Source organism: Macaca nemestrina, chromosome 20 (genome assembly GCF_043159975.1).
Source record: "Macaca nemestrina isolate mMacNem1 chromosome 20, mMacNem.hap1, whole genome shotgun sequence".
Taxonomy (NCBI): domain Eukaryota; kingdom Metazoa; phylum Chordata; class Mammalia; order Primates; family Cercopithecidae; genus Macaca; species Macaca nemestrina.
The window spans coordinates 45576401-45596008 of NC_092144.1; the positions used below are offsets into that span (position 1 = coordinate 45576401).

A 19608-nucleotide genomic window follows, 5' to 3' on the forward strand; every position below is an offset into this window, starting at 1 on the left:
AAGAGCCAAACTCCATCTCACACACACACATACACACACACAAAAAAAAAAAAAATTAAAAAAAAAATCTAATTGATAAACATAGAAGGGATGATGGAAACAAACCAAAAAACCCCACAATTTGACAAATAGCTGGTAACAACTTTTTCAGGCAAGCGTCATTGATGGATAAGACTAATAACGAAAGTAGGATAAGAAACGGGATATTCACATAGGCTTAAAGTATTTCTTCATGAGACATGTATCAATTATAATGGGAAAAACAGTGACTTTGCAGCAGAGAAATCTGGCAATCACCATCTTAACCAAGCGGTTAAAATTAATACCACTCATAGTGTAACAAATTGACCTCGTGGGTCCCTGGCATGATGCACTCAGAAGGGTACATCGCTTTTGGAGTATTCTTGCCCCAAAGGCAGAATCTGAATTTAATCAACAGGAAATATCAGATAATCCCAAAGAGAGGAACATTCTACACTACAGACCCTACAAAATAAATGATCAACATGGTGAAACCCCGTCTGTATTAAAAATACAAAAAATTGGCTGGGTGTGTCAAAGGAGTTACAAAAAGGAAAATGGAGACCAGACATGGTGGTTCACATCTCTAATCCCAGCACTTTGGAATGCTGAGGCAGGAGGATCACTTGAGGCCAGGAGTTCGGACCAGCCTGGCCAACATGGTGAAACCCCGTCTCTACTAAAATTATAAAAAGTCAGCTGGGTGTGGCGGCACATGCCTGTAATCTCAGCTTCTCAGGAGGCTGAGGCAGAAGAATCGCTTGAGCCCGGGAGGCGGAAGTTGCAGTGAGCTATCACAGCACTGCACTCCAGCCTGGGTGACACAGCAGGACTCCATCTCAAAAAAAAAAAAAAAAAAAAGAAAAGAAAGAAAAAAACAAGAGTAAATGGGAATTCTATTTTTGTAACATTTTAAAGTATTAAATTAATTCAAAATGAAAAACAAAGAAAAAAATTTAAAAGAACATTAGGTATGTAGGGAGCAGAGAGAACATAGGCCTTTCAGTACATCTCCAAGGCATCCAGTAAATTACTCCTATGGCAAATACTGGAGACCAGGTTACTTTGGTGGGGGTGAGGGTGATGGTGCGGTGGTTCTGAAGTTTCAGAAGAGGGAAAGAAAAGCATGTCCTGAAAAACAAGAAGGATTTCAGGGAAATAGAATAAAACCTGATGTACTTGAACTTGGCACCTTTCTTGGAGAAGGGTTAAGAGAAAGGAATCATGAACAACCAGGTCATTTTTGAACCATCATCCCCCTTCCCTACCACATAGGGGAGTGTGGTCAGAGAAGACCAGGCATTTGCCTAAATCCAGTGTCACTCAGAAAGGCTGAGGTCACTACTGTCCAGGACCAGAATCTGTCCTAACTTCAAAGGTTCTGCATGGGTCAAGCACTAGAGTCACTAGCACACTTTGTGCTGCACATATAGTTAGTGTCACACAAACAACCACAAATCCACCCTTTTATATTTTCGAGACAGGGTCTCGCTGTGTCACCCATGCTGGAGTGCAGTGGCTCAAACACAGCTCACTGCAGCCTTGACCTCTCAAGTTCAAGATCCTCCCACTTCAGCTTCCTGGGTAGCTGGGACCACAGGCGCGGGCCACCACACTCAGATAATTTTTAATTTTTTTTGAGATGAAGTCTTGCTCTTGTCCCCCAGGCTAGAGTGCGATGGTGCTATCTCGGCTCACTGCAACCTCTGCCTCCTGGGTTCAAGCGATTCTCCCACCTCAGCCCCTGAACAGCTGGGATTACAGGCGTCTGCCACCACACTCAGCTAATTTTTGTACTTTTAGTAGAGATGGGGTTTTATCATGTTGGCCAGGCTGGTCTAGATCGCCTGACCGCATGTGATTCACCCACCTCGGCCTCCCAAAGTGCTGGGATTACAAGCGTGAGCCACTAAGTCCGGCCTTTAATTTTTTTTTTGTACAGGCCAGGCTGGTCTTGAACTCCTGGGCTCAAGTGATTCTCCCACCTCGGCCTCCCAAAGTGCTGATGTGAGCCACCAAACCTGGCCCTACATTCACTCTTGAGACACACAGTACACAATCACAGACTCACTTTCACCTCCATATCTTTCCAGTCACAATACCTCTGCAGTCACAATCACATACCCGCTAAGACACACCTAGTCACACAATCTACTCTCCACTGTGATACACAGTCACTCCCATATAGTCACAAGTCCCACACACCAACACCCACAAATTCCTCATGTAGTCACAATCACACGCCCACTCAGGGGACACACGCCATCACTGGTACTTTACGGCACCCAGTCACAACTGAACTTTCACTGTGGACATACACACAGTCACACTCACACAAGCAGTGGCACCCCACTCCTGCATACACAGCACCACTCATCCCCCTGCCACACACACACCAAGGGACACAGGAACCCACAAGCGGCGTCACCGCATAGTCACAGGCACAGACAACCAAAACCACGCATAAACCTTGGAGACATGAATCACAACCGCACACCCGCAGTGGTCACACAGTCACAACTGTACTCACACCCCAGGAACAGGGCGAACAGGCCACATCTACAACGGGGACACACGCAGTGTCACCCCCGGTCACAAGGACCCTGCACCCCACTACTCACTATCACATATGGTTACAAAAAAACCACCAGACAGACACCCTGGAGACAGGCGGTTACACCTGCACAGTTGCAGACACCCACACCCGGCCATACAGTCACAAAGACACATTCAGAACCGCGCATCCGCAGCCCGCTCCCGCCTGCGCGCACAGATCCGAGGCTCCGGACACGCCCCGGCCCCGCCCAGGACTCCCAGACCCCTCACCTTCTGCCTCCCCTGGTCGCGTCCGGGTCCTTGCGGAGCTAACAAGCTCGCCACGACGTCAAGAACGACGTAACGTCAGGCCGCTGTGGGCTCTGGGAATTGTAGTCCAGAGCCACATCGGCCAGAGACAAAATGGCGTTCTCTTATTTCTGAGTCGGGGCCTGGCCCGTTTTGACATTTTTGCGCCCGCGAGGCTTCGGAGAGGGCGTCGCCACTCCAGCCCCTCCAGCAAGCTTGAAGTCATCTAACGCTAAAGGACTACTTACCTCAAGAGCTCCATCGTCACAGAAGGAGGCAGCCAGGTTCGCGGGGGGAGGGGAGGAGACAGAGAGTCGACCAGTAAAGCCTCAAGGGAAATGTAGTCCAAGGCCCGAGAAGCGGCGTTGCTGGTAATAGAAGGTAATTCAGTACCAGCCTGGGCCTGGCCGCGGTGACCGAGGCGGGCCGCGTCGCGGAGACTTCTGGGAGTGCTTCCTCGCCTTCGGAGTGCGCAAGCGTAGCGCACCGAGTGGACATTTTGGTCTTTGTCCGCGGGTCAGTACGGCCCCTGGGTCCACGTGGCGCCAAAGTAGGAGGTGGGATCTGGGCGTCTCGGGTCGGTCGGACCGGGGAGGTTAAAGGGGAGGATTCCTGATCTTTAGGGGCGCGGCGCGAGGGCAGGGAGTGGGTCTAAGAGCTTCTGGCCTACGTGCAGGGCGGAGGTGGGGGCCTCTGAGGCGGGTTTGAGCCAGTGTGACCCTGAGTTTGTCCGCAAAGTTTGACCCGATGCTTGGGATTGTTGAGTGAATGTGAAACCGGGTGTGGGATTGTGTGTGATTGTGCCTAAGAGGGAGATGTAGGAGACCAACATTGAGGTATAAGGTTTGAGCTGCACTTCCCTTGTGGAAAGTGCTGATAATTATAACGGTGCCATCTTCCTGGAGCGTCTTTTTTACTTGAAAATGGAAGGGGTGGAAAAGCTAAGTGTTGAATAATTTAAAAACGAGTTTTTATGTAAAAGCATTTATTTTTAATTGGAGTGGAATGCAAATCACCGTGACTTTTTTTTTAAACGAGTGTTTCAGAAGAACTTTTGTTTCGGGGCGCCTGCTTCAAACTGTTCAAATCCCTAAATCTTTGGGGTGTTTTAATAGGGCTGTTAAGCAGAGCCCTAGGTTAAATAACATTCTACACTTTAAGAAGCAATGCCATATAACAGCGCCCAGGATGAGGGAGTCAAAGGTTTTAGGTTAGGCACAGTTATCCTCATTTTTTGAAGAAAGCTTAATTGTTGCTGTGTTTATCTATGAGTCTGGACTAAATCCTAGGTGTCTTAATTTCTTAGTGAGTCGAGGCGTTCTCAGGTTGTATGGATTTTGTGAAGTGATAAAACTACTGACGTCTCCAAAGATGCTTTTTCTAAGGAAGTCACCCCCCGCCCGCCGTCGTCATTGACATAGTTTTAAATTATAAAAAGTTAAATTAATTGAGTACCAAATTAATGTCTACAAATAAATAGCTTTCTGATTTACAAATATCAATTAGAATACATAATTGAAGAAAACTAATATTTACAATAGCAGTAAAAAGATAAAGTATTGTGGAAGAAAACTTAGGAAAGGTTCAAAACTATTGGGAAAGAATTTTAAAATACTACTAAGGGGCAGGACATGTGAACAAATAAATATACCATGTGACATTAAGAAGTGTACGCAAACTTAAGTAAATGTATGAAATTAAATGTGATCTTGGTCGGGCGCGGTGGTTGGTGCCTGTAATACTAGCACTTTGGGAGGCGGAGATGGGCGGATTACTTGAGGTCAGGAGTTCGAGACCAACCTGCCCAACATTGTGAAATCCCATCTCTACTAAAAAATAAAAATAAAAAAAAAAAACTACAAAAATTAACCGGGTGTGGTGGTGGGCGCCTGTAATCTCAGCTACTGCGGAGGCTGAGGCAGGAGAATCGCTTGAATAGGGAGGCGGAGGTTGCAGTGAGCCGAGATCTCGCCACTGCACTCCAGCCTGGACAAGAGCGAGACTCCGTCTCAGATAATAATAATAATAATAATAATAATGATGTGATCCTAGTAAAAGTATGGACAGGCTTTTCTCTTTTGGAACTAGGGGAACTGATCCTAGACTTACTATGGAAAAATAAACAAGCTGCAAGAGCCAGTAACTGAAAAATAAAAGGCGTTGGCCAGGCGCCGTGGCTCACGCCTGTAATCCCAGCACTTTGGGAGGCCGAGGTGGGCGGATCATAAGGTCAGGAGATCAAGACCATCCTGACTAACACGGTGAAACCCTGTCTCTACTAAAACAAATATTAAAGAATTAGCTGGGCGTGATGGTGGGCACATGTAATCCCATGTACGGGGGAGGCTGAGACAGGAGAATGGCGTGAACCTGGGAGGCGGAGCTTGCAGTGAGCCGAGATGGCGCCACTGCACTCCAGCCTGGGCGACAGAGCGAGACTCCCTCTCAAAAAAAAAAAAGGCGTTGAGGTGTGGGGAGGTGGGGGCCCGACACATTTTAAAATATAAAGCCTCAGGCCGGGCGTGGTGCTCAGACCTGTAATCCCAGCAGTTTAGGTGGCCAAGGCAGGAAGATGGCTCAAGTCCAGGAGCTAGAGATCAGCGTGGGCAACATAGTGAGATCTCCTGTAGTCCTAGCTGCTTGGGAGGCTGAGGTGGGAGGATCACTTGAGCCCAGGAGGTAAAGGCTGCAGTGAGCAGAGATCCTGGCGACTGCATTCCAGCTTGGTTGACAGCCAGACCCTGTCTTTTTTTTTTTTTTTTTTTTTGAGATGGAGTCTCTCTGTTGCCCAGGCTAGAGTGCAGTGGCACAATCTGTGCTGGCTGCAACTTCCGCCTCCTGGGTTCAAGCGATTCTCTTGCCTCAGCCTCCCGAGTTGCTAGGATTACAGGTGCCCGCCACCACGCCTGGCTAGTTTTTTTGTATTTTTAGTAGAGAAGGGGTTTCACCAGGCTAGTCTCAAACTCTTGACCTCAAGTGATCTGCCCACCTCGGGCTCCCAAAATGCTAGGATTACAGACAAGAGCCACTGCGCCCGGCCGACCCTGTCATAAGAAAGGAGAGAGAGAGAGGAAAGAAAGAAAGAAAAAAAAACAGTTCATGCCCATCATTGGGAGTTTGGTGTACATCGATACAACAAAATCACTGGGAGTTTGGTGTACATCAATACAACAAAATCATACATATCTGTAGAAAAGAATGAGGAGGAAGCTCTTTATATACTGAGACTGAAATAACTTCCAAATGTATTGTTAACTGAGAGCAAGGTGCAGAATGTAGAGTATGATGCACGATGCATTTGGAATAAGAAAAGGGGTAATAAGAATATGTATTTATAATCCCAGCACTTTGGGAGGCCAAGGCGGGCCGATCACCTGAGGTCAGGAGTTTGAGACCAGCCTGAGCAACATGGAGAAACCCCATCTCTACTAAAAATACAAAATTAGCAAGCTGGCCTCTTGCATGCCTGTTAATCCCAGCTACTCGGGAGGCTGAGGCAAGAGAATCGCTTGAACCCAGGAAGCGGAGGTTGCAGCGAACAGAGATTGTGCCATTGCACTCCAACCTGGGCAACAAGAGTGAAACTCTGTCTCAAAAAAAAAAAAAAAAAATTCAAAAGATACATAAGAAACTAATAAAACTGGCTATCTGTTGGGGCTAGGGGTACTGGAATAGACAGGGCAAAGGCAAATAGGCATTTATGTTTGTTTTCTAACTATGAATGTAATATATATACTAAAATTTATTTTTTGTTTTATTTTATTTTATTTTTTTGAGATGGAGTCTTGCTCTGTCACCCAGGCTGGAGTGTAGTGTGCTGCCATGCTTGGCTAATTTTTGTATTTTTAGTAGAGATGGGGTTTCACCATGTTGACCAGGCTGGTCTCGAACTCCTGAACTCATGTGATCTGCCTGCCTCGCCCTCCCAAAGTGCCGGGATTACAGGCGTGAGCTAATTTTTTTTTTTTTTTTTTAAAGGAAGACATAGGCCAAGGAGCCAGACTTCCTGTGTTAACTCCTTCCTCTGCCACTTTTTACCTTGGGGACCTCAGGTAGGTACTTAAGCCTTGGGCCTCAGTTGCTCATTTCATAGTATACAGATAATAGCAATATTTGATTCAAAGGGTGGTTATGCAGCTCCAGAAGTTAATACATGTAAAATTCTAAGAATAGTCCCAAGTGTGCAGTAAGTACTTGATTAATGTTAAATACTAGTACTTTTTATTACTAGCTGCAAAAAAATGCTTCCTCAGAAAATATAGTCCCGCCATTAGTACTGTCTAGTAGGAATTTCTGAAAGAATAAGATATGTAGATGTACTTTTCTTGTTTTTTTTTTTATATATATATATATTTTTTTTTTTTTTTTTTTGATGGAATCTCACTCTGTTGGCCAGGCTGGAGTGCCGTGGCCTGATGTCAGCTCACTGCAAGCTCCGCCTCCCTGGTTCATGCCATTCTCCCGCCTCGGCCTCCTGAGTAGCAGGGACTTTAGGTGCCTGCCACCACATCTGGCTAATTTTGTTTTTGTATTTTTAGTAGAGATGGGGTTTCACAGTATTAGCCAGGATGGTATGGGTCTCCTGACATCGTGATCCACCCGCCTCGGCCTCCCCAAAGTTCTGGGATTATAGGCGTGAGCCACTGTGCCAGGCCTGATATTTCTATATTTTATTTTTTTTACTTCAAATTTTCTGTGGATGTTTCCTTTTTTAACTGGAATGAGGAAGTTAGATTTGTTTTTTGTTTTTTGAGATGGGGTCTCACTCTGTGGCTCAGGCTGGGTGCACTGGTGCGATCACAGCTCACTGCACCATCCACCTCCTGGGCTCAAGAGACCTTCCCACCTCAGCCTCACGCCCACAGTGGTTGGGACTACAGGTGTGCCACCACGGCCTGCTAATTGTTAAACTTTTTTTTTTTTTTTTTTTTTTTTTTTTTGAGACGGAGTCTCGCTCTGTAGCCCAGGCTGGAGTGCAGTGGCCGGATCTCAGCTCACTGCAAGCTCCGCCTCCCGGGTTTACGCCATTCTCCGGCCTCAGCCTCCCAAGTAGCTGGGACTACAGGCACCCGCCACCTCGCCCGGTTAGTTTTTTGTATTTCTTAGTAGAGACGGGGTTTCACTGTGTTAGCCAGGATGGTCTCGATCTCCTGACCTCGTGATCCGCCCGTCTCGGCCTCCCAAAGTGCTGGGATTACAGGCTTGAGCCACCGTGCCCGGCCTAAACTTTTTTTTTTTTTATAACGATAGGGTCTTACTGTGTTGCCCAGGCAGGAAGTTAGATTTCTGTGTTTGAGTTATATTTATCTTTAGAAAGTCATCACCACCCGTTCCTTTGGGAGATTTGTTCTTTGATTTCTATGATTGCTTTCACATGGTTCTAATTCAAAATCTCTGATTTTTTTTTTTTTTTTAATTCTAATTGTGATTCATTTTTGGCCAGAATACATCAGAGGTGATCTTACGTACTTCAAATTGCATACCATTAGGAGAGATATACCAGATGGCTGGTGATTGTTACTTCCCTTTAACCAAAATGTTATGTTTACTTTGGTTCATTCTCCATCAATCATTTAGTGGATGGTTTTAGAACCAATAAATAATTCTTGGCTGGATGAGTAACTTTCTACAGGGCTTGTAAAGTGATGATTTTCTGGGTTTTTTGTTGTTGTTTGTTTTGTATAAAAATATAGTACTCTATACGTTAAGAGAAACTTCTAGGAACAAACTAAAAATGATCGCTGGAAGTGTAGTCTTAATTTCTCTTGTCTTTTTATTCCTTTTACATTTATTTGATTGTTATGTCAAATTATATCTTTTTTTTCCCCCTGGCTTTTTCTTTCTTAAACGTCATCCTAAAGTTGTGTATATTTAGCGTGTTCTAGAATCAGCTGCACTTGGCCCGGCGCGGTGGCTCAAGCCTGTAATCCCAGCACTTTGGGAGGCCGAGACGTGCGGATCACGAGGTCAGGAGATGGAGACCATCCTGGCGAACACGGTGAAACCCCGTCTCTACTAAAAAATACAAAAAACTAGCCGGGCAAGGTGGCGGTCGCCTGTAGTCCCAGCTACTCGGGAGGCTGAGGCAGGAGAATGGCGTGAACCCGGGAGGCGGAGCTTGCCGTGAGCCGAGATCGCGCCACTGCACTCCAGCCTGGGTGACAGAGCGAGACTCTGTCTCAAAAAAAAAAAAAAAAAAAAAGAATCAGCTGCACTTTTTGATGCCAGTGGACACCCCTTCAGTTCATTCTTGTCTCATTTTGACAGACATCATTTATCTTGGAAGGTTTTCCTGCACTGCAGGCTTACTTGAACCTTCCTCCCAGACTTGGAATTGGCCACTTCTCCAAGGAGCTCTGGTTCCTTTTATTGGAGAATGGTGTTAGAGACAAGATGGAGGGTGTGCTCATTGCCCAGGGGTAACATTGTTTTAAGGCCATTTTAAATGACAGAACATTTAAAAAATACATTTTAAATGTATTTTTAAAAATCATGAGTCCATATTTGTATTTCTAATTCAGTTTAAATGGTATAGTATTTTTACCTAATTTCTTAGCTCCTAGTTGTTTATTTTTATTTTTTTTTCTAGACAGAGTCTTGCTCTGTCGCCCAGCCTGGAGTGCAGTGGCAGGATCTCAGCTCACTGCAACCTCCACCCCCTGGGTTCAAGTGATTCTCCTGCCTCAGCCTCCCGAGTAGCTGGGACTACAGGCACATGCCACCACGTTCAGCTAATTTTTTATATTTTTAGTAGAGATGGGATTTCACCGTGTTAGCCAGGATGGTCTCGATCTCCTGGTGTCGGATGATCCCCCCACCTCAGCCTCCCAAAGTGCTGGGATTACAGGCATGAGCCACCGTGCCTGGCCTCCTAGTTGTATTTTATAGTAAAAACTTGTAACAAGTTATAAGTACTTATTTTCTTTGCTTTATCCTGCAATGTAAAGAAAATGGTTTCAATAACAATGCTGATAGTAGTAACTGTAAACATACTGTATCATGTTAAAAAATTCTTTAATATATGTAGCTATTTTTGTTCTTAAAATGCACCTGCCGGGCGCGGTGGCTCAAGCCTGTAATCCCAGCACTTTGGGAGGCCGAGACGGGCGGATCACGAGGTCAGGAGATCGAGACCATCCTGGCTAACACGGTGAAACCCCGTCTCTACTAAAAATACAAAAAAAAAACTAGCCGGGCGAGGTGGCGGGCGCCTGTAGTGCCGGGTACTCGGGAGGCTGAGGCAGGAGAATGGCGGGAACCCGGGAGGCGGAGCTTGCAGTGAGCTGAGATCCGGCCACAGCACTCCAGCCTGGGTGACAGAGCGAGACTCCGTCTCAAAAAAAATAAAAAAATAAATAAAAAATAAAATGCACCTTTTTTTTTTTTTTTTTTTTTTTTTTGAGACAGAGTCTCGCAGTATTGCCTGGGCTAGAGTACAGTGGCGCAATCTCAGCTCACTGCAACCTCTGCCTCCCGGGTTCAAGCGATTCTCCTGCCTCAGCCTCCCTAGTAGCTGGGATTACAGGCATCCACCAGCAAGCCCAGCTAATTTTTTTTTGTTTTTTGAAATGTTGTCTTACTCTTTCACCCAGGCTGGAGTGTAGTGGTGTGATCTCAGCTCACTTGCAACATCTGCCTCCCAGGTTCAGTGGATTCTCCTGCCTCAGCCTCCCAAGTAGCTGGGATTATAGGTGCCAGCCACCATGCCCAGCTAATTTTTGTGTTTTTGGTAGAGACAGTGTTTCACCATGTTGGCCAGGCTGGTCTCCAACTCCTGACCTCAAGTGATCTACCCGCCTTGGCCTCCCAAAGTGCTGGCATTTCAGGCATGAGCCACCGAGCCCACCTTTTAAAATGCATCTCACTGAAGATGTGTGTAGTCAAAAGCACTCTGTTCTAAAGTCATTTGAAATTGTTTTTCTGAGGAATTATGTTGCAAAGTTAACATACAGTTGGGTTCATTTGTTTTTTTGTTTGTTTGTTTTTGTTTTTTTTTTTTTTTGAGACAGAGTCTTGCTCTGTCGCCGGGCCTGGAATGCAGTGGCTGGATCTCAGCTCACTGCAAGCTCCGCCTCCCAGGTTTACGCCATTCTTCTGCCTCAGCCTCCCGTGTAGCTGGGACTACAGGCGCCCACTACCTCGCCCAGCTAGTTTTTTGTATTTTTTAGTAGAGATGGGGTTTCACCGTGTTCGCCAGGATGGTCTCGATCTCCTGACCTCGTGATCCGCCCATCTCGGCTTCCTAAAGTGCTGGGATTACAGGCTTGAGCCACCGCGTCCGGTCATTTGTTGTTTTCAGGTTAAGGGACTGCTTTTTTTTCTTTTTGAGACAGAGTCTCGCTCTGTCACCCAGGCTGGAGTGCAGTGGTGTGATCTTGGCTCACTGCCAGCTCCGCCTCCCGGGTTCACACCATTCTCCTGCCTCAGCCTCCCAAGTAGCTGGGACTACAGGCGTCCACCACCACACCCAGCTAATTTTTTGTATTTTTAGTAGAGACAGGGTTTCACCGTGTTAGCCGAGATGGTCTTGATATCCTGATCTCATGATCCACCTGGGATTACAGGCATAAGTCACCTTGCCGGGCCAAGGGACTGCTTTTTAAAAAATGAATTTGATTACTATTGAAGTAAGTAATTCATTTCTGTGATTCAACAAAGATCTGTCTCACAGAGATATCTTATTCTGCTCCCTTCCCCACCCAGTCACATTCTTCTTTGTCTAATATAAACATGTCTTGGTTTTTTTTGTTTGCTTCTTGTTTTTTGTTCAAGTGGGTTTTTTTTTTTGTTTTCTCACTAGTATATATTTTTCTTCACTCCTATTTCCCCCCTCCTTACATAAAAGATAGCATACCATATGCACCTCTCTGTATCTCACTTTCCTTAATAACAATATGTCCTGGAGACAGCCCTTCCTTTTTTTTTTTTTTTTTGAAATAGTCTTGCTCTGTCACCTAAGCTGGTGTGCAGTGGTGTGAACGTGGCATACTGCAGCCTCCAACTCCTGGGCTGAAGTGATCCTCCTGCCTCAGCCTCCTGTGTAGCTGGGACCACAGGTATACTCCACCACACCTGGCTTTTTTACTTTCTGAAGAGACGAGGTCTCACTATGTTTCCCAGACTGGTCTCGAACTCCTGAGCTCAAGCAGCCCTCCTCTCTTGGCTTCCCAAAGTGTTGGGATTACAGGTGTGAGCCACTGCACCCAGCCAAGATGTTCCTTCTGAATCATAATCTTTAAAAATAATTTTTTTTTTAGCTGCTGTATAAATAAGATGTCATTGTTTGGATGCACCATAGTTGATTCAGTTAATCCAGTTGTTGAGTATTTGGTTTGTTTCCAGTCTTCTGCTGTTGCTAACAATGCAGTAATGAATAACTTTTTTATGTGTGCCATTTTATACTGACACAGGAGTAGCTCTAAACTAGACTGCTATTAATACAAATGGCACTGCCCAGTGGGTAAGTACTTACACTCCCACGAACATGTGCGAGAGCACCTTCCCCTCAAGCTCACCATGTGTAGTGTTGAATATTTGATATTTAGCTAGGGGCATAAGAGACAATCAGAACTTCAGTGTAGGTTTCATTTACATCCCTTCTTATGAGTGAGAGAGAATTTTTTTTTATATGTTTAAAGACCCGTATGTATTAATCTAGGAACTGTCTATTCATATCCTTTTCACCATTTTTCTATGGGTTGTCTTTTCCTTAGAGGAGCTGTTTATACATTAGAAAGGTTAACCCTATACGAAATGAGTGGTGGTTTTTTTTTTTTTTAAGTTTTTCATTTGCATTTGACATTGTTCACAGTGGTTGTTTCTTTTTTGTTTAATCTTGCAGAATCAGGAGGTTTTGTTTGTTTCAATTTAGTAATAATAGTTTTTTTTTTTTTAAACATAGCTATGCTTAGAATGAGCTCCCTGTGGTTGGTGAGCACAGAGGCATCCCCGCACCACACCAAAGAGCTTTTTATTTATGTTTTCTTTGGTTTTGTTTTTGTTTTTTTGAGATGGTGTCTCGCTGTGTCGCCCAGGCTGGAGTGCAAAAAAGGGTCTTTATGTTCACTATTTTTAAGATGCCACTTTGATTATATACTAAATTCTCACATTTATTTGGTCTGTTTCTGGGTGTGAGCAGAAAGACTGAGGACACTGCTATAGCCCAGGTGTAACAACCAGGGAAAATATTTATCTTTTTACTATTGAGGCTTTATCATTGTGTTTTACTTTGTGGTATAGTTAGTCTCCTAATTGCTCGTCGTTTTCAGTGGTTCCTGGCTATTCTTGCTTGTTTATTTTTCTTTGTAAACTTTAGGATTAGCTTGTCTAGTTCCAGAAGGGGAAAAGATAGAACTTATTTTGTTATTTTTATTGGGATTGCATTAAATTTGTAATATAACTTGGGAATAGGGACATTTTTATGACATTAAATATTCCTTTTTATGTGCGTGGTATGTATTCTGATTTCTTTTTGGGTCGTCTGGGGTGTTTAAAATTTTTTTTCGTACAGATTTGGACACTTCCTAATAAGTTTATTTCTGGATATTTTGTTTTATGTTGCTATTATGAATGGAGTCATTGTTGCTATATATAAAGCTGTTGATTTCTACATATTAATATTATTCCCTGTTTTCCTTACTTAGTTATTTGTAATTAGATTACATAATTGAGGCAGTGGGCATCCTTGTCTGTTTAGAATCTAATAGAAATGCCTTCAGTGTTTTTCTATTACTTTTATTATGATGATTTGCTTTTCAATGTTTTTACATTAGATAAGATACTGGCTTTTGGGGTCAGATATAGGTTATGATTATATAAATGTAGATTACCCACGCTGCCTGGGTCGGTGGGGGTGTGAGCAGAAAGACTGAGGATACTGCTAATAGCCCAGGTGCAACAACCAGGGAAAATCTATTAATTGAGGAAACAAAAATCCCTCAAAATTTCATTATTGCATCCTTAAAAATAAATCAAATGGAACAATAATAGGATGTCCATTCCTATTCTTCTGTTTACTGTCCATTCGCTTCTTTTGGGTGACTGTTTCTTTACTCATTTCCTCTGTTTTTCTTTTGCAGTCTGTAGCTTTGCTTGCTTCTTAAAATTTTTGTCTTAAGTTCATTTTGTTATGTTTCAGTTTTCATCTGCTTTGTGATTCTTAATTTTTTTTTTTTTTCCGGCTCACTGCAACCTCAACCTCCCAGGCTTAAGCAGTCCTTTTGTCTCAACCTTGCAAGTAGCTGGGACTACAGGTACATACCACCACACCTGGCTAATTTTTTGTATTTTTGTTTAGTGATAAGGTCTCACTTGGTTGTGCAGGCTGGTCTTGAACTCCTGGGCTCAAGCAGTCTACCCACCTCAGCCTCTCAAAGTGCTGGAATTACAGGCATGAGTCACCAAGCCCTCCTCCTGCTTTGTGATTCTTTTGTTTTGTTTTGTTTTGTTTGTTTTGAGACAGGGTCTTGCTTTGTCACCCAGGCTGGAGGGCAGTGGCGTGATCACGGCTGGCTGCAACGTCCACCTCCCAGGCTCAAGCAATCCTCCTGTTTCAGCTTCCCAAGTAGCTGGGACTACAGACGTTTACCACATCACACCCTGCTAATTTTTGGATCTGGATTTTTTGCAGAGTTGGGATCTTGCCATGTTGCCTAGGCTGGTCTTGAACTTCTGAGCTCAAGTGATCCTGCCCACCTTGGCTTCCCAAAGTGCTGGGATTACTGGCATGAGCCACTGCATCCAGCCCACAGTAACATTCTCCCTGTGTCTTCACCAGCAGTGATAGTCTGACAGCTGGCAAGTTCCCATTTCTGTTCTAACCCTATTCTGAGCTCCTGATCTGTATATCCAACTGCCTAATGGATCTGTCTGCCTGCATGTGTTCAGAAACCTGCACTCTGAATGTACAGAATCTCAAACTTGATCTCCCTCCTGCAAGTTGCTTCCAGCCAACTCACCTCAGGTTCCTGTCATGTATGTTTTGGTTTAAATCATGCTCTAAGCCTTATGTCTCTGACACACTCCATTAGGAATTGGTGATCAAGCTTTTTCAACATATAGTGGATGGGGGGGTATATATGTGATAGAAACTTAAATTTTTTATGATTATGTTTTTTTATTTGATTACAACTTTATAGAAGAGTTGGAATAGTACAGAGAAATCCCATATATCCTTTACCCAGTTTCACCAATCATTTACATTTTGGTGGTTTTATTTTTCCTTCTCTCTTTCTCCCAAATGTGTATGATTTTTTTTTTTTTTCCTGAACCATTTGAAACTAGTTGTGGACATGCTTCCTTTATCTATAAATACTTTAGCATGCATTTTCCAAGAACAAAAACTTCTCTTTCGTAACTACAGTACGGTGATCAAAATCGGGAAGTTTAACATTGGTACATTAGTATTATTTAATCCAAAGTCGATATTCAAATTTGGTCAGTCATCCCAATAATGTCTACTATTGATTAAAAAAATTTTGGAGGGCCACGTGCGGTGGCTCATACCTGTAATCCTAGCCCTTTGGGAGGCCGAGGTGGGTTGGGAGTTCAAGACCAGCCTGACCAACACAGAGAAACCCCGTCTCTACTGAAAATACAGAATTAGCGGGGCATAGTGGCGCATGCCTGTAGTCCCAGCTACTCGGGAGGCTGAGACAGGAGAATCGCTTGAACCTGGGAGGCGGAGGTTGCGGTGAGCTGAGATCGCGCCACTGCGCTCCAGTCTGGGCAACAAGAGTGAAACTCCATCTCAAAAAAGAAAAAAAATTTTTTTTTGGCTGGGCGCGGTGGCTCATGCCTGTAATCCCAGCACTTTGGGAGGCTGAGGTGGGCGGATCACCTGAGGTCAGGAGTTCAAGACCAACCTTGCCAACATGGTGAAACCCCGTCTCTACTAAAAATACAAAAATTAGCTGGGTGTAGTGGCGCGCGCCTGTAATCCCTGCTACTCGGGAAGCTGAGGCAGGAGAATGGCTTGAACCCGGGAGGCAGATGTTGCAGTGAACCAAGATCACATCACTGCACTCCCAGCCTGGGCAAGAGAATGAGTCTCTGTCTCAAAAAAAATCTGTCTCAAAAAAAAAATATATATGTGTGTGTGTGTGTGTGTGTGTGTATGTGTGTGTGTGTGTGTGTATATATATATATATATTTTTTTTTTTTTTTTTTTTCTGTTGGAGTGCAGTGACTATTCATAGGCATGATCATGTATTTGCAACCTCAAGTCCTAGGCTCGAGTGATCTTCCTGTCTCAGCCTCCTGAGAAGCTGGTACTGCATGTGCACACCACTACACCTGGCTTAAAATTGTTTTTTGAACTAATGGATAAACCTATATTCTAGGATGTTTCTTTTCTTTTTTATGACAAGGTCTCACTTTGTCAGGCCACCTTGAACTCCTGGGCTCAAGTCATCCTCCCACCTCAGCCTCTTTTTTTTTTTTTTGAGACGGAGTCTCGCTCTGTCGCCCAGACTGGAGTGCAGTGGCGCGATCTCCACTCACTGCAAGCTCCGCCTTCCCGGGTTCCCGCCATTCTCCTGCCTCAGCCTCCCGAGTAGCTGGGACTACAGGCGCCCGCCACCGCGCCCGGCTAATTTTTGTATTTTTAGTAGAGACGGAGTTTCACCGTGTTAGTCAGGATGGTCTCGATCTCCTGACCTCGTGATCCACCCGTCTCGGCCTCCCAAAGTGCTGGGATTACAGGCGTGAGCCACCGCGCCCGGCCTAACCTCAGCCTCTTAAGTAGCTGAGACTATAGGCGCAGCGCACACCATTGCTCCCAGCTAATTTTGTATTTTTGTAGAGACGGGGTCTCACTATGTTGCCTAGCCTGGTCTTGAACTCCTGGACTCAGATGATTCACCCACTTCCAGCCTCCTGAAGTGCTGGGATTATAGGTGTGAGCCACTGCACCTGGACCAGGACATTTCTAATATGAAATAGGGCATGGCACGGTGGCTTACACCTGTAATGCCAGCACTTTGGGAGGCTGAGGTGGGCGGATCACCTAAGGTCAGGAGTTCGAGACCAGCCTGGCCAACATGGTGAGACTCTGTCTCTGCTAAAAATACAAAATTAGCCAGGTGTGGTGGTACACACCTGTAATCCCAGCTACTCAGGAGACTGAGGCAGGAGAACTGCTTGAACCCAGGAAGCGGAGGTTGCAGTGAGCTGAGATTCCACCATTGCACTCCAGCCTGGGCAACAAGAGCGAACCTTTGTCTCAAAAAAGAAAGAAAGAAAGAATTTCACTCAGTATAATGCAAAGAGGGTAAATAGTAGGACTCCAGGAACATGTTTGAGTTTTTATTCTTGAGTACTGTCAGAACAACTTCCTACACATTGTGCCCATGTGCTTTAGTTCTGATGGGAACATGTTGTTAAGGTCAGACGTGAGTGTTGAATTCATCTACGAATAGGGGTTGTAGTTAAATTCCTCTCAGGACCCTGCGTGGGAGTGTAGTGCTGGAGAAAAACAGCAACCACTCACACGAGGTGTGAATAGCTCTCTGTGTGAGTAAAATTCTGAAAGTTAATTCTCGCTTTTTCCCATTTGTGGATGTGTGTAGACTTTAAGTGGTTTAATGAGCATGGCTTTGAAGTTTAGGATTCTAATGGCCCTAGTCCTGCTCATATGATTGTGTGTGCTTTAGTCAGTAAGGCAGAAAGTCATTACTTTGTTCTGTGCATCTTTGGAAATTGCACCCTCATTCTTCAGAAGGCCAGGAGACCCCAGGGCTCAACCTGAGTTCTAGGATGGTACTTTGGCCTCAGCATTAACGTTGTAATGCTCTGTCATTTCCCCAGTAGCAGGTTCTATGATCCTCTGTTGAAGCCAAACTGCGTGGTGGAGAAGTGGGAAGGGTCTGTGCAGGTGAGTCAGTGACAGGCAGGCCACAGTTTTTCAGTCAGCATTAATACCTCTGAAGTGCTTCGAAGGATGTTTTCTTACAGGCTCTAGACGTAGAGTATTGCTTGTTGTGAGTTTTCTAGATTCCTGAATGACGCTTAGTCATCATTTTTGTGTGTTTCATTCTTCTTCTTCACCAGATTCTAGAGGGGCCAGGCGCCCCTCCTATTGCTGTTCTGACGTCAGCCTTCCTTCTTCGTCTGTGCTGCCACTGTGGTGGCTGTTCTCCTTCATCCTTGTCCCGTTTCCTGTCCTCACTCATTGTCCTTTATACTTTGTAAGACCTTACATATTGTCTGATATTTAAGTTCCTTTTTGTTACTACCTTCTCTCATCCTCTCAGAGACTGAATGCCTCAGAATTATATTTTACACCTGTTCTCACACTTCCCGTTGTCTTCTCATTTACCTCTGCCATCGTAGATCCGTGGACTCCTCTGCCTCCCTTCCTTCTGCCACCATGTACCACTGTCATAAGTTGTTGACCTAGAAATCAGTTTTCCCTATGCTACTTTTATGTGTGGGGGCATATATGTATGGCACAATCATAGCTCACTGCGGCCTCAGCTGCCTGGGCTGAAGTGATCCTCCAGTCTCAGATTCCCGAAAAAAATCTCCTCTTAGCTCCGACTCTTAGTCCTGCAGTTTTTTTGTAAAGTTGTGGTCATGTTTAAGAGTGTCACATATATCCTTCTTGAGGTAGCCTAGGAATAAGCCAGTATATTATATCTGTGCTGCAAATAAGTATACATATAAGCCCTAATTTTTCCTTTTCATGTAAATGGTGGTATATATTCTATTATGTACATAAGTTTTTTTCTTAGAATTCTCTGTCAACACATAATTTGTTATTTATTTATTTATTCATTTTTTTGGAGACAGAGTTTTGCTGTATCACGCAGGTCAGTCTTGGCTCACTGCAACCTCTGCCTCCTGGGGTCAAGAGATTCTTGTGCCTCAGGCTCCCAAGTAGCTGGGATTACAGGTATGTGCCTCCACACCTGGCTAATTTTTGTATTTTTTGTAGAGATGGGGTTTTGCCATGTTGGCCAGGCTGGTCTCCAGCTCCTGTCCCCAAGTGATCCACCGTGAGCCACCGTGCCTGGCTGACACGTAATATACTTAACCTGCCTCCTACTAATGGACATTTAGGTTGTTTCCAGGCTTCTGCTATTGAAGACACAAGTATGTATACTTGTTTGTATTGCTTTGCAGAAATATGAAGATTCAAAAGTACATAGCATTTACTTTTAAGTGGAATGCTGGGTCAAAGTTATGTTTATAAATTTAACTGAGATAAGCACATTGCTCTCAAAAGAAGTAAACCCATTTATGTTTCTACCAACCTGATATATTCACATCCTACAAGTATTTATTGCATGATATGTACTAGGTACTATTTCAGATGCTAGGGAAATGTCAGCTATCAAAACAGTCAAAAATTTCTTCCTCCTAGGGACTGTGTTGTAATTGGGGGAGACAAACAATGAGTAAATACTTAAAAAATATATACTATCAGATAGTGATAAGTGCTATGGAAAGAAGTAAGGGAGACTGGCATAGAGAGGGGTAGTTGGGGTTGTAATTTTAAATCGGCTTGGTGGGGAAAGGTCTCACAATACCATTCGAAAAAAGATCTGAAGAGTGTGAGAGTGGGCGTGCAGTATTAGGTGGAAGATCAGTAGCCAGAAAGAACAAAATGTTAAAAGCCCTAAGGCAGGAGAAGCTTGCTGTCCCATTCAGAGAACAGTGATCAGGGCTGTGGGCAGGAAGAGAGAGAGCAAAAGGGAATAAGAGTAGCAGTGGTTAGGTAACAGGTCAAATCACATCTTCGGC

The 19608-nt window shown here is 44.4% G+C and overlaps 2 protein-coding genes across 15 annotated transcripts in view; one reads left to right on the top strand and one right to left on the bottom strand.

Annotated features, from left to right (window-relative positions):
- Nucleotides 1-3239, bottom strand: part of LOC105495473 (zinc finger protein 565) — a 42178-nt gene extending 38939 nt beyond the window's left edge. The window contains exon 1 of one of the 4 annotated variants that reach the window (XM_011765083.2): nucleotides 3114-3239. The gene's annotated coding sequence lies outside the window, so the exon portion shown is untranslated. Of the gene's footprint in view, nucleotides 1-2847; nucleotides 3000-3113 lie in introns of those variants that run through there. The other 3 variants (XM_071086458.1, XM_011765082.2, XM_071086457.1) reach the window with 3 other exon arrangements.
- A 5-nt stretch (nucleotides 3240-3244) lies between these two features.
- Nucleotides 3245-19608, top strand: part of LOC105495474 (zinc finger protein 146) — a 29595-nt gene continuing 13231 nt past the window's right edge. The window contains exons 1-3 of one of the 11 annotated variants that reach the window (XM_011765087.2): nucleotides 3245-3381; nucleotides 6844-6917; nucleotides 17671-17737. The gene's annotated coding sequence lies outside the window, so the exon portion shown is untranslated. Of the gene's footprint in view, nucleotides 3423-6843; nucleotides 6918-17670; nucleotides 17738-18661; nucleotides 18758-19608 lie in introns of those variants that run through there. The other 10 variants (XM_011765090.2, XM_011765084.2, XM_011765086.2 and 7 more) reach the window with 10 other exon arrangements.